Genomic DNA, 13,545 nt, shown 5'->3' with positions numbered 1-13,545 from the left:
AATCCGAGAGTGTAGGGGAATGAAGGTGAGGCCCCTGCTGAGGACTGATCTTTCATCCTCAGAGAGGGGTAGGTCTGGAGGGATGGTGAAAACACGGCAGGGCTGGGAGCTAGGACCTGGTGTGGGGCTGGAGCTGGGTGTGGGGGCGGGGTTAGGCCTAGGGGCGGGTATCTTCATGGTGACCTCACTCCTGTGCAGAAATTGATCCCACATTGTTGGCTTCACCCTACAACACCAAACCAGCCATCCAATGAACTCAGCTAACTGGGCCCCATATAGAGACATGAGTTTATATTTTGTATTCATGCTTCTATGTTTGAATCACACCCATTTATCAAACCTGGAATTGAAAACGAGTCTCCGTAATGGTGACCACGGAAGTGTTGTTGATTGTTGGAAGAGCGCATCTGCTTTACTAAAGTCCAATAGCCCAATGAGTGGAGCTGGCTTCTGAGTGTGACTCCTCGAATAGTGATTTGTTTTATTCATACATGGGATGAGGACACCACTGGCTAGGCCAGCATTTATTGCCTATCCCTGACTGGCCTCCCTAAAGGGCATTAGGTGGGTCTTTCCTGCTAATTGCCAACAGCTTCAAGGTTATCATTAGATGCTTAATTCCAGATTTTTAGTGAATTCAAATTCATTCATGCAGGACTTGAATCCAGGTCCCTAGAACTTACATTAGGTTATATCTCTGGATTAATAGGCTAGCGATAATACCACTAGACCATTGCCTCCCTGCCTACACTCCCCACCCCACCCCCCAAACCCCCCACCCCCACCTCCTACCAAAACTGTGGTTGACTGCCATCTGAAGTGCCACTTATTTCAAGGGCAATCAAATCTGAGCAACAAATGCTGGCCTTGCTACTAACACCCATCACCCATGAGAATATTCCCAGCGTGGATCAGTTCCAATGAATAAGCTGTGAGTTTAAATGTTCAAAACAATGTCCAAAAGGTTTTGAGCACTAGGTGCATGAAGATGCTGCAAGAAGCTGGGGTTGAGGGTGAAGGTCAGTCACGATCTTGGGACAAGTTCAAATGACCTAATGGCCTACTCCAGTCCATATTTCTTGTGTCTTTATACATTTTTGTACAGAGGAGAATTTGAAATCATTGAAGGAATGTGGATCGTGGTGTGCATTTCAACTCCATTAGTATAAAAAGAAGTTATTGATTTACATTTCAGCATTGAGAATTGCATACTATGAAACCAATCAGAAAGTGTAGTTTTCCCACTTCATAGACCTATGCATAGGACAGAAATCAGCTCTCAGCCCGTCTCAGTCATGAGAGGTTGGAGCATCTCAGCTGTGGATATTAAAGCACATTTTCTGCATCTTTATCTAAAAAGTGTACTGTCTCAATCTGTGTGTATTTATTGTCAGTGTTCTAGCCAGGCCTTCTTTGGATTCAATCCCTGGAATAATTAGCAAAAAAAATAATCTTCTGCGCTTCCTATGTTCGGACTAGGTAATTGAGGCTAAAGAAGCCAAATCCTGACCCCTGTAGTAATGAGCTGACAAACAGATCATTCCTCGTGTCTGCAAACTGTTGAGGGAGTATATCGAACCCAGCAGCTCACTCGATTAGTCATGAGATGCCAGCCACTCAATGCTGGTTCACATGATAATGAGAGATTGGAATGATATCTATGGGCCTCCCAAGAGCCAAAGTGGCAGCATTAGTTGTGTTTGCTATCTGCAGCTCCACAAAGTAGGCTCCTACATCTGTAAAATTACTGAATATTGATTTATGGTTTTCCAACCTATGCATAGGGTTGAAAGGGGTCTATTTTATGTTTTAGCACTCTCGGCAAAAAAAGCATGGCGTGATATTATGTGCCTTGGCCTGTGATTCCTTTCCATTACAGATCTCTGCTTGTAAGGTCAAAGGATCTATCCCACTTATAGCTGTTAATGAAGACCAACAATCAATATTCATCGATCTTTGAGCCTTTTGGTTCAGCCACATTTTGGTCAGGTTTGACTAATTCCTAGACCCTCAAGTTTAATCTGTCCTCAAAGCCTCTAATTCCTTTCTGAGTTGCATTACAATCTGTGGTGTCAGGTTTTGTTCCCCTTGGGAGTTTTCCCAGTATCTTCAGGGATCCTTCCTCAGCCACAGTTGCCTCCCTGTAGTCACCAAAAAAGAGAAAATGCTGGAAAATCTCAGGATCAGTTAGACTCGAGACGTCAGCTCTTTTCTCTCCTCACAGATGCTGCCAGATTTGCTGAGATTTTCCAGCATTTTCTCTTTTTTGGTTTCAGATTCCAGCATCTGCAGTAATTTGCTTTTATTTTTGCCTCTCTTTAGTGTTATTTCAGTCCCACTGTCACAGTCATATTCCAAAACCAGAACATTCCTTGAAGCTGTACCAGCTCTTGCTTGACTAAGAATGGAAGTCCTGTTAATATGTGGGAGCGAGATTTCAAGAAAGCAATGTCACTGAAGTGGGAATACTCCGGGAGTGTTGGGTGATGTTAAATAGAGAAATAAGCACTCCAAGGGACTACCAGGAATATAATGAATCTTGAGAAACTCAGCAGAATATTGGAGAGAAAATCAGTGTTAATATTTTGAGTCCAGTATGATTCTTCATCTGAGCAATTCCTCTTAAGAAAAATCACCTTCACAAAATGTGAACTCTGCTTTCTCTCCTGAGATGTTGCCATGTTTGCTGAGTGTTATGAATCAGGCCAGACCCTCGCAAAACACTTCAAGAAAGTAGCCTGGAGCCTAACATTGCTAGTTGTTTTAAGCAGATGTGTGGATATTCCAGGAGAGATGCAGTTCGGCAAACCACTTAGTTTTAAACAAAACCGAATTTATTTACAATATCACTGAATGAGACACAAACAAAACAGAACAGCATACCGAATAACCTAACTATCCAAAAACCCAACAGATCATCCCAACTTAATGATGGTCTTCCAAATTCCTGCAATTAACACATCTTGGCAAAAAAGGTAAAATCAAACACAGGGTCTCACAGGAGAGAAAGAGAGAGAGAGATGGCAGAGCGATTCAGCATGGAACACCCTCTTCCATGTAGCTGTTTCCTCGGCCAGCAGCCTCCAACTGACTGATTGCTTTCAGTGAACAGTCACACTGCTCAAAACCAAACCAAACCAGAGAAAAGCTGAGCTCGGAGAACTGGCCACTCCCCTTTCATTGCACGAGTTCTTTCTAAAAAAAACTTGAAAACATTCTCAAGTAAATCAACCCCCAAACATTTCGGAGCCTGTGTCGTTATGACCTACTTAAAAAAACCCAAGGACAACCTAACCTTGTTAAGGAGCAGGATCAGCGCATGAGTTTCTCCAGCATTCTCTGTTTTTGTTTCAAATTCCAAGGAACTGTTTTTACTTTTAATGTAATTTACTGGAAGCTGGGTCTGAAGTATTCAGTTATCAGGAGAAAATAGAAATGCAGGTTCCCTTGGGTCATAGAAGATGTGACACAGTCGAGGCTTTTGAGATGATTCAATGTTTTTATAGAGCAAAGAGGCAGAGAGAACGGTGTTCCATCTGATGAAATAAATCAATAACCAGAGCTCAGAGACGTGATTTGATTAGATTTATTATTGTCCCATGTACCGAGATACAGTGTAAAGTATTGGTTTGCGTACCATGCAGCAGATCGTACCTGACATAAGTGCATCAGGGTAATAGAACAGAATGGAGAATACAGTTTTACAGCAACAGAGAAAGATCAACTCTAATCCATGAGAGGTGTGTTCAAAACTCAGGTAGCAGCAGGGTAGAAGCTGCTCTTATATCATTAAAAATGATTTCTTTGAAGTGATTTAGAAGCATTGGAAAATGACAAGGAGAATTTTGCTTTCATTTAGTGAGATGGTGGAATTGAAATGGTCCGGTTTAAAAAAAAGGTAAGAACCTGATTCCTTAAATAACGTTGAGAGTAAGAATGAAGAAAGTGGCTGCTTTACAGAAAAACAAAATCAGGGTGTGGGGCTCAGCACAACTGCACTTCCAAAAGGCTAGCATGGACACAGTGGGCTATGACTGTCCAATTCCATTAATTAGTCCATTCCTTACAGTTTGAAGGATCAGCTGGACTATTAGAGGTGTCGTCATAGAGTCATACAGCACGGAAACAGACCCTTCGGTCCAACCAGTCCATGCCGACCATAATCCCAAACTAAGTTCCACCTGACTGCTCCCATGTCCTTCCAAACCTCTCCTTTTCATGTGCTTATCCAAATGTCTTTTAAATGTTATAATTGTACTCACATTCACCACTTTCTGAGGAAGATCATTCCATCCTCGAACCATTCTCTGTCTAAAGAATTTGCTTCTGGTGTCTTTTTTAAAAATCTCTCTCCTCAAAGAAACCTGAAAATGACATCCTACGTGTACATTGCCGTTTTAAGCAAAGCTGCAGTTCAATCACAAATTTGCATCAGGTTTGAACCACATTGCTTTTATTTTGTGCGCTTCTATTAGTGCAATTTGCATTTCTGGTTCTAATTCAATACTCATCCTTAAGTACCCAGGCTCTCTTGAGAGTTTCATAACATGCCTGCTAACAAGGCATTCAGTGAGGTCCCAGCAAAGATGACAGTGCCAATTTCAAACATTTTCTCTGGTTAATCTACTTTTAATCTATGCATTTATTCATTTCTGCAGGAAAACTAAAACATGGCCAAAGGCAGAAGTATATTAAGTACTGTTCAGCCTGCTATAAAGATAGAAGCTTAAGTTTTATCAGGGGAGTGCTATTTATGCTTGTCATTTTAATTGTCATTTTAATTTGAGCGTAACCTAGGACCACCTTATCAAATGAAGAACTGGATTTCCTGCTGCAACCGACCCAGATTTTGCAAGCCTAATTGTCCAGGGTCTTTTCACAGACTGTCACTCAAATTTTCCCTTGGCATTTCCAGCATGGCAGCAGAAAGAAAATCCTCTGTATTCTTGAATTGGGGACATTCAAGTGAATCTATACATACAGAAAATGCCACATATCCCAGTGTGCATCACTTCAGTCACCAATCCTGATTGCCATTGTCTCCAATCGGAAGGTTGTGATCGTGCGGTGCACAGACAAACAGAACCCAAATTTGAAGAGCCAAAACCCAACCATTTGTCAAAGATCTGCTAACATCAGCATTTGTATTTCTGTCAAGAATCTATCCACGGATGTTTTGGATGCTTGTCTTTCAGATTGACTGCAACAGGGCTCTTCATTGGCGATTTCCTCACATCATTAGGAGGCTGGGAATTCTCCAAGAGTAACACGTCTCCTGACTCTCCAAAACCTGTCTACCATCTACAAGGCAGGAGTCCGGAGTGTGATGGAATACTCCCCACTTGCCCTGGATGAGTGCAGCTCCAACAACGCTTAAGAAGCTAGAAACCATCCAGGACAAAAAGCTCGTTTGATTGGCACCACATCCACACCCACCATCGCCGACCGCTCAGTAGCAGCAGTGTGTACTATCTACAAGGTGAATTGCAGAAATTCACGAAGTTTTTTTTAGACAGCACCTTCCAAACCCACAACCACTTCCACCCAGAAGGACAAAGGCAGAAAATACAGGGGAATGTAACCACTTGCAAATTCCATTCCAAGACACTCACCATCCTGACTTGGAAATATATCGTCATTCGTTCACTGCTGCCGGGTGAAAAATCCCGAAACATGCTCCCTAATGGGTCGACCTACAGCTCATGGACTGCAGCTGCTCAAGAAGGAAGCTCACAACCAGTTTCTCAAGGGGCAACGAGGGACAGTGAATAAGCCCAACCAGTGACGCCTTTGTCAAGTGAGTGAAACTTTGAAATAATCACTTTGGACATTTAAATAAATGACTAAAGAAGCAAGCACAGATATTTCAGACAGAGCATGGCTGCTTTGATCTCCAGTTAAATAATTGACCAGCCAGAGCACAACCTGCAAACTGACCTGTTTGAAAAGCTGCTCGGAAGGAGAGCTTGTTCAGTGGTAAAACTAGGAATTAAAGGAAGTTGCCTCAGAAGCCTGCTTGTGCTTCAAATTTGGGAGAGGTGTGTGACACCAAAGAGCTCAAAGCAATCCATGGATAGTGTAATATTCAAGGAAGAGACAATTCCAGGAGATGCATTCTGAGTCAAACCGTCATCTGGAGCTCCATCAAATTAATAAAACACGCTTTTTGACCCGCATAATTTAGTGGGGAGGCAAGGGCCTAGTGGTATTATCACAAGATTATTAATTTAGAGATCCAGGTAATGTCCTGGAGATCTGGGTTTAATCCTTCCGTGGCAATAGATGCAATTTGAATTCAATAAAAACGAAATCTCAAATTAAGAGTCTAAAGATGATCATGGCTTGATTGTTATAAAAATCCATCTAGTTCACTAACATTCTCTATGGAAGGAAATCTGTCATCCTTGTCTGGTCTACATGTGACTCCAGACCCACGGCAAAGTGGTTGACTCTTAACTGCCCCCTGGGCAATTCGGGATAGACAATAAATGCTGGCCTAGCCAGCGATGCCCACATCCTATGAATGAGTTTTTAAAAATTGTGATTCTTCCAGTGCAAGAGATTGTCCTTGACAAGTGTTGCAGACTGCCACATTCCAATGTCCAGGACAACTTGCTGAGGGATGATGGAAAGCAAGGAGCAGCTGCTGCAGAGATGCATTAGGGGAATGTTTCAGGCACAATACATTGGTGGGGGGGGGGGGGGAGAGTTGGATACTGTAAACCCCTTTGGCTGTGTGCTTTACAAAAAATGTATTTTGTAAAACAAGAGTATTGAAAATGGTTTGAGGCACATCGAAATGTAATAGGGTATATTAAGACAGCTTTTACACCTTTTACCCTTCCTCTAATGTACAATTTAAATTGTTTTCATTTATAGGATGTATACCTGACCTGGAATCCATTTTGCAAATGTTTATATCTATTGCCATTGCATTCAGTGGAACGCACTGAACTGGACAAGTTGAACATTATTAAATATTCTGTAAGATGCAACTTGAAATGTATTTGTAATTTGTTTTACAAATTTTATGAGTAAGATACGCGTTTGCAAATAGTTTATCGAGAACTCAGAAGGTTCAGGAATTATTTGATTGTTTTCAAGATTTTAAAAGGAACAGATGGGGTAAAAAGAGGGGTAATACCTCACCAGTGTGGGAATCTAGGGCTAAGGGCCATGATATTAAATTCAGACCCAGCTCTTTCAGAGGTGAAATTAGGAAGAGCCTCTATATATTAGAGGTAGTAAAACATTGTCCGGAAAATAGCAATTTCGGCCTAATTCACTATCCAAAATTAGTAGATTTTTGTTTGATTGGTTCATTGATTTATTTATTGCCACATGTACCAAAATACAGTGAAAAGTGTTGTTTCCAAGCAATACAAGGCAGATCGTTGTAAGCAAGGATGTTGAGAACAAAAGGTTTACATGGAGTCCTATGGGTAACGTTGCACAGAGTACAAGAGGGACCAACGTCAGCAAGAGCAGCATTATTTGAGGTGAGAGAGCCCATTCAATAGTCCAACAACAGCCAGGAGGAAGCTGTTCCTGAGTCCGCTTGTCCACGTGTTCAGGCTTCTGTATCTTCTGCCCTGATGGATGGGGCTGTAGGAAAGCATTACAGGGGTGCGATGGGTCTTTGAAGATGTTGGCAGCCTTTCTGTGGTTAGCCGATGGTATTAAGAATGTGGGTCAAAGATAAATAGGGTTGCAAGGCAGCCGTGATTTCATTGCTAGAATAGGCTTTTATTGGCAAAGTGGACAATGGGTAGACATCTGCCTGTACCCAGGTGGTCCAGAGGGTAAATGAAATTGGAGATCAGAAGGAGTTGTACCTGAATGGTTTCCTCATTGGCTACAATTGTTCCACTGCATCACATAGCTGTTATGCATAATTAAAGGCCCTTTCTGGGATCATTAATGAAACTGATGGCAGAGCACCCCTCCCCCTGCCCACTGGCACTTCAACATCATGTGGAGGAAGCTACCAGTTTAATGGAGGTGGCTTCCCTATAGAAACCCAGAGGCCCCGGGAGGAGATGGGTATTTTTGAGGTTTGCAGGAAACCTTCGGGGCATGTCCAAGTAAGTACATTAGAAGTGAAATATTGCAAAGAGCCCCAGGCCAAGAAAAAAACCTTCTCAGAAGATTTGGCGTCTGGGTGGGGGCTGCTGCCCCCACTCTTTGAGCCACTGGGACTGTGATTCCCAGAATAGTGCCCCCTCCCTGCACTTTCAAAGTTCATTCTCCCACTCGCGCTACCTGGGGCAGAAAGAGTCTGATCTTTGGAGCTGTCAGAACTCTGGTAGAGTCAGCAGCATTAATTCGGGAGATGATGGGCTAGTGGTGTTATTGCTGGACTGACAAACCAGCAATCCAGAAATTGGCTGGGGAGCTGGGTTCGAATCCTGTCTATGGCAGATGGTGAAACTTGAATTCAAACAAAATATCTTGAATTAAGAGTCTAATTGATTGTTGGGAAAACCCATCTGGTTCACTGATGTCCTTGAGGGAAGGATGCTGCCATCCTTACCATGTTTGGCCTACATGTGACTCCAGACCTACCACAATGTGGTTGATTGTTAACTGTTTCTGGGCAATTAGGGATGGCCATTAAATGCTGTCTGGCCAGTCACACACTGACCCCATGAACAAATAAAGAAAAATAAATATAATTGGTCTTTAATTTGATGGTGAGCCCCCATGTGCCAACTGGGAGGTAAAATTGTTTAACCACTCCATCTACGACAAGTGTGGGTTCAGGAACACTTTTTACCCTCATGTTGAGTTCCTGAAACCCATAACACAAGTCAGCCCAATGAACCCAAGTAAATCATCTCTAAGAAGAGTGCAATTTTACTTTGCTTCTGACCAGATTCATGTTCAATATAATCTCAAGGTTCTATAACTGGTTCTTATAACTTGTAGCAGTAGAGACAAACAGAAATTGCTGGAAAAGCTCAGCAGATCTGGCAGCATTTGTGGAGAGAAATCAGAGTTAACGTTTTGGGTCCAGTGACCCTTCCTCAGAAGTTATGATAGCTAGGAAGCTGTCGGTTTATATGCGAAGATGGGGTGGAGGGAAGGAATAAGGAATAGGTGGGGATAGAGCCCAAACAGAGAGAAGAACAGTTAGGCAGACATTAGCATCAGGAACTATTTACATCCAGGTTCCCCTCCCCCCTCCCCATCCTGATGAAGGGTGTCAGTCCAAACCATTGATTTCCCTGCTCCTCTGGTGATATCTGACCAGCTGTGCTTTTCCAACTCCACATTTTGTCATCCCTCATTCCAGCATCTGCAGTCCTTATTATCTCTAAGCATTAGGAACAGGCTGGTCCAATAATTGAATCTTTAGACTTTCCTTGTACTCCACACTATTCTTTTGTGCCCTCTTCAATGTCACCTGCTAGGGCATACGGGAGAACCAGTGGAATGGTGAGATTGAATACACTATTTTAAAATTAAGAAAATGTGCGAGAAATTAGACACGATTAAATCAGCAGGAAGATTTAATATTTTGCCCTACATGTTTTATAAATAGAATAACTGAATTTGGGGCTCTGATGGCTGTGAGTTCTCCTGTGATGAATTTATCGGAAATCTGTCTGGTAGACTCTGTCTTCAATACTATGGTTACAGCCCCTGGGTATGTCTTATATAGATGTAACAAAGGAAGCATAGGAGGGTGGTCACCTATATCTCTGACAGACACATCCATCATGACGCTCAAATACCCACAGAGAATCCAAAGTTCCCAGTTGTTTTTATTAAGTTATTGGATAACATGTCATTCTTAATCAGTTCCTTGTACCGAACTCTTAAATTCTGCTCTAGATTGTATGACTGAATTTGAATCAGTCTCACGCTGCATTGGCACTCATTTGAAGCTATTGATTTTGGTGATTTTCATTTCAGATTGCGCGTCTCTTATTTCTCACACACTTCCACTGATAATTTTCTCTTGTGTAGCATGTGCACTCACCAATGTTAGACTCATTGCTGAAAAGGTTTACTCCAACATGATGTAAGTGGATACTTTGCTGAAGGAATAGCATCTAATTACAGCCTTCCAGTCAGAATATTGCTATCAACCACTTTAGACTTACCGATCATTTTCTTGGTCACTTGGTACCCAGAAGTGATAATGAATGTATCTCAACCACTGGGAATTTGGGGATTTGAACTGCTATTTCAGATAGAAACATTGAAAATAGGAGCAGATGTAGGCCATTCAGCCCTTCAAACCGACTCCGCCATGCAATATAATCTGGACTGATTAGTCGACTCAATACTCTGCTCTCGCTTTCTCCCCGTGCCCTTTGATCCCTTTAGCCCCAAGAACTACATCTAACTCCTGCTTGAAAACATTCAATGTTGGAAACCTCCAAGCAGCACACAGTTAGTGGGTGTTTCGCACCCCTCAAGGGTCTGCCTGTCATTGTTTCCATATACAGTCCATGTTGACAGACCTCGCTGTGCAAGTGAGTTGGAAATCAAGGCGCATTCCTCCTGGATCCGCACAAACGTCAAACATTTTAAGCGTTTTATCAAATTTCTCAATATACCTGTCCGCGCTCTCAGGCTGACGGTGGTTTGCTTCAGCTTAGCACTTTGTTCTAATTGACTGTATCCAAGTTCACCTAATCACTGTCAGAGTCTGTGGAGAGAAATCAGAATTAATGTTCCAAGCCCAGCAAACCCTCTTCACAACTTCAGTTCCGAAGTTAAAAAATCACACAACACCAGGTTATAGTCCAACAGGTTTAATTGGAAGCACACTAACTTTTGGAGCGCCTCTCCTTCTCTCTACAGTTGCTGCTAGATCTGCTGAGCTTTTCCAGCAACTTCTGTTTTATTTGTTTAACTAATCAAGGACAGAATAGAAAACATTTACTGAAACACATAATCAAACACTGAATAACTGAATCCTAACAATTATCTCTGATGTTCAAACATATGTTAGCAACGTGGTCTATATTTTGGGGAACTATCCCTCATAAAATCTATTATTTAATTCCCGGATCATTTGTATAATGATGCCCAGATCCCCATGGGACTGTCTTAAAATTTCGTTGCAGGCTGTTGATGTGTCTGGCTAGGCCAGCACTTATTGCCCATCCCTAATTACCCAGAGGGTATTTAAGAATCACATGTTGGCCAGATTAAGTACGGAACAGATTTCCTTCCCTTAAGGTCATTAGCGAAACAAACAAGCTTTTCAACAGTTGACAATAATTACATGGTCACCATCCAGCCAAGTTTTTCTTTCAGACTTTATTTAATTCAGATTCCACCATCTGCTAAGGTGAGATTCAAACTCATGTCCCCCGGAATATTGGCCTGCAGTTCTCAATTTGTAGTCTAGTGACATAACTACAATATGACTGCCTTCCCTGACACCACCTCACCCCAATATTATACATCACTTCTGATTTAAATTTGTTTGACTACAATGTTAAAATTACTTGCAGTCTGTTAACATTGTTATAGTAAGGGGTTCTAAAATAGAAAGTTTTAAAATTTCAAAATTGAACAATTGCTTTCTTTAGAGGCTTATAATGAGAATGCAACAATACTGTCAGTGACACGGTGGCTCAGTGGTTAGCACTGCTGCCTCGCAGTACCAGGGACCCGGCTTTGATTCCAGCCTCGGGTGACTGTGTGTGTAGAGTTTGCGCATTCTCCCCGCATCTGCATGGGTTTCCTCTGGGTGCTCCGGTTTCCTCCCATTGTCGGGAATCAAATTGCTTACGATTTGATGGTCACTTTCAGCATTGTAAAATTTGCTGGAGATGACAATTTGTGGCTCACTGCCATAGTTTGATATTTCAAATCAGCTAAGCCGAAAGCTGAATGCCAACCTTATGTTTCATTTGTGAACTTTAAGCTCTGGCATAGCATAGTTAAGTGCAATACTTGGAAATAATGTTGACTTTGATCAATGCTACAATTTGAGTCTCTTAAAGGAGCTGAGAAGATAGATAGAAAGGGATTAACATGAAGGGGAAAACATTTTGCTAAATCCTTTGATGACATGTAAATAGATAAAGGGGAAGCAGTAGATGTGAGATATTTGGATTTTCAGAAGGCACTTGATAAGTTATCATATTTTAGTTAACTTAATAAGATAAGAGCACATGGTGCTGGAGGTGGTATATTAGCATGGCTGGTGGATTGGCTCACCAATAAAGAGTTGGGATAAAGCGGGCGTTTGCAGTATGTGTGCCAGGCTAATATTGGGTCTTTCCTGATCTTCTAGGTTTCAAAGGAGATCATATTCATCCTGACTATTACACTGACTCAAGGTTACATCTATTGCACTGCAGACCAGTTGGCAACTGATTAACTAGTTTTAGGTAACAGATTTGATTCTGGAGTATGGGAGAAGGATTCGCATTTTTGGACCATTGGAATCTCTTTTCGGGTAGAAGTGACCTGTACAAGAAGGACGGATTGCACCTGAATTGGAAGGGGACTAATATACTGGCAGGGAAATTTGCTAGAACTGCTTGGGAGGATTTAAACTAGTAAGGTGGGGGGTGGGACCCAGGGAGACAGTGAGGAAAGAGATCGGTCTGAGACGGGTACAGCTGAGAAAAGAAGTGAGTCAAACAGTCAGGGCAGGCAGCGACAAGGTAGGACTAATAAATAAACTGCATTTATTTCTATGCAAGGGGCTGAACAGGGAAGGCAGATGAACTCAGAGCATGGTTAGGAACATGGGACTGGGATATCATAGCATATTACAGAAACATGGCTCAGGGATGGGCAGGAAAGTCAGCTTAATGTTCCAGGATATAAATGCTACAGGAAGGACAGAAAGGGAGGCAAGAGAGGAGGGGGAGTGGCATTTTTGATAAGGGATAGCCTTACAGCTGTGCTGAGGGAGGATATTCCTGGAAATACATCCAGGGAAGTTATTTGGGTGGAACTGAGAAATAAGAAAGGGATGATAACCTTATTGGGATTGTATTATAGATCCCCCAATAGTCAAAGGGAAATTGAGAAGCAAACTTGTAAGGAGATCTCAGCTGTCTGTAAGAATACTATAATGGTTATGGTAGGGGATTTTAACTTTCCAAACATCGACTGGGACTGCCGTCGTGTTAAAGGTTTAGATGGAGAGGAATTTCTCAAGTGTGTACAAGACAATTTTGACGGTATTAGGCAAGAACTTTTGAAAGCTAATTGGAGGCAGATGTTCGCAGGTAAACGGACGGCTGGAAAATAGGAAGCCTTCAGAAATGAGATAACGAGAATCCAGAGAAAGTATATTCCTGTGGGGGTGAAAGGAAAGGCTGGTAGTTGTAGGGAATGCTGGATGACAAAAGAAATTGAGGGTTTGGTTAAGAAAAAGAAGGAAGCATATGTCAGATATAGACAGGATAGATTGAGTGAATCCTTAGAAGAGTATAAAGGAAGTAGGAGTATATTTAAGAGAGAAATCTGGAGGGCAAAACAGGGACATGAGATAGCTTTGGCAAATAGAATTAAGGAGAATCCAAAGGGTTTTTCAAATATATTTAAGGACAAAAGGGTAAC

This window comes from Chiloscyllium plagiosum, chromosome 19 (assembly GCF_004010195.1).
Source record: "Chiloscyllium plagiosum isolate BGI_BamShark_2017 chromosome 19, ASM401019v2, whole genome shotgun sequence".
Classification (NCBI taxonomy): domain Eukaryota; kingdom Metazoa; phylum Chordata; class Chondrichthyes; order Orectolobiformes; family Hemiscylliidae; genus Chiloscyllium; species Chiloscyllium plagiosum.
Note: the sequence above shows the minus strand (reverse complement) of the source record.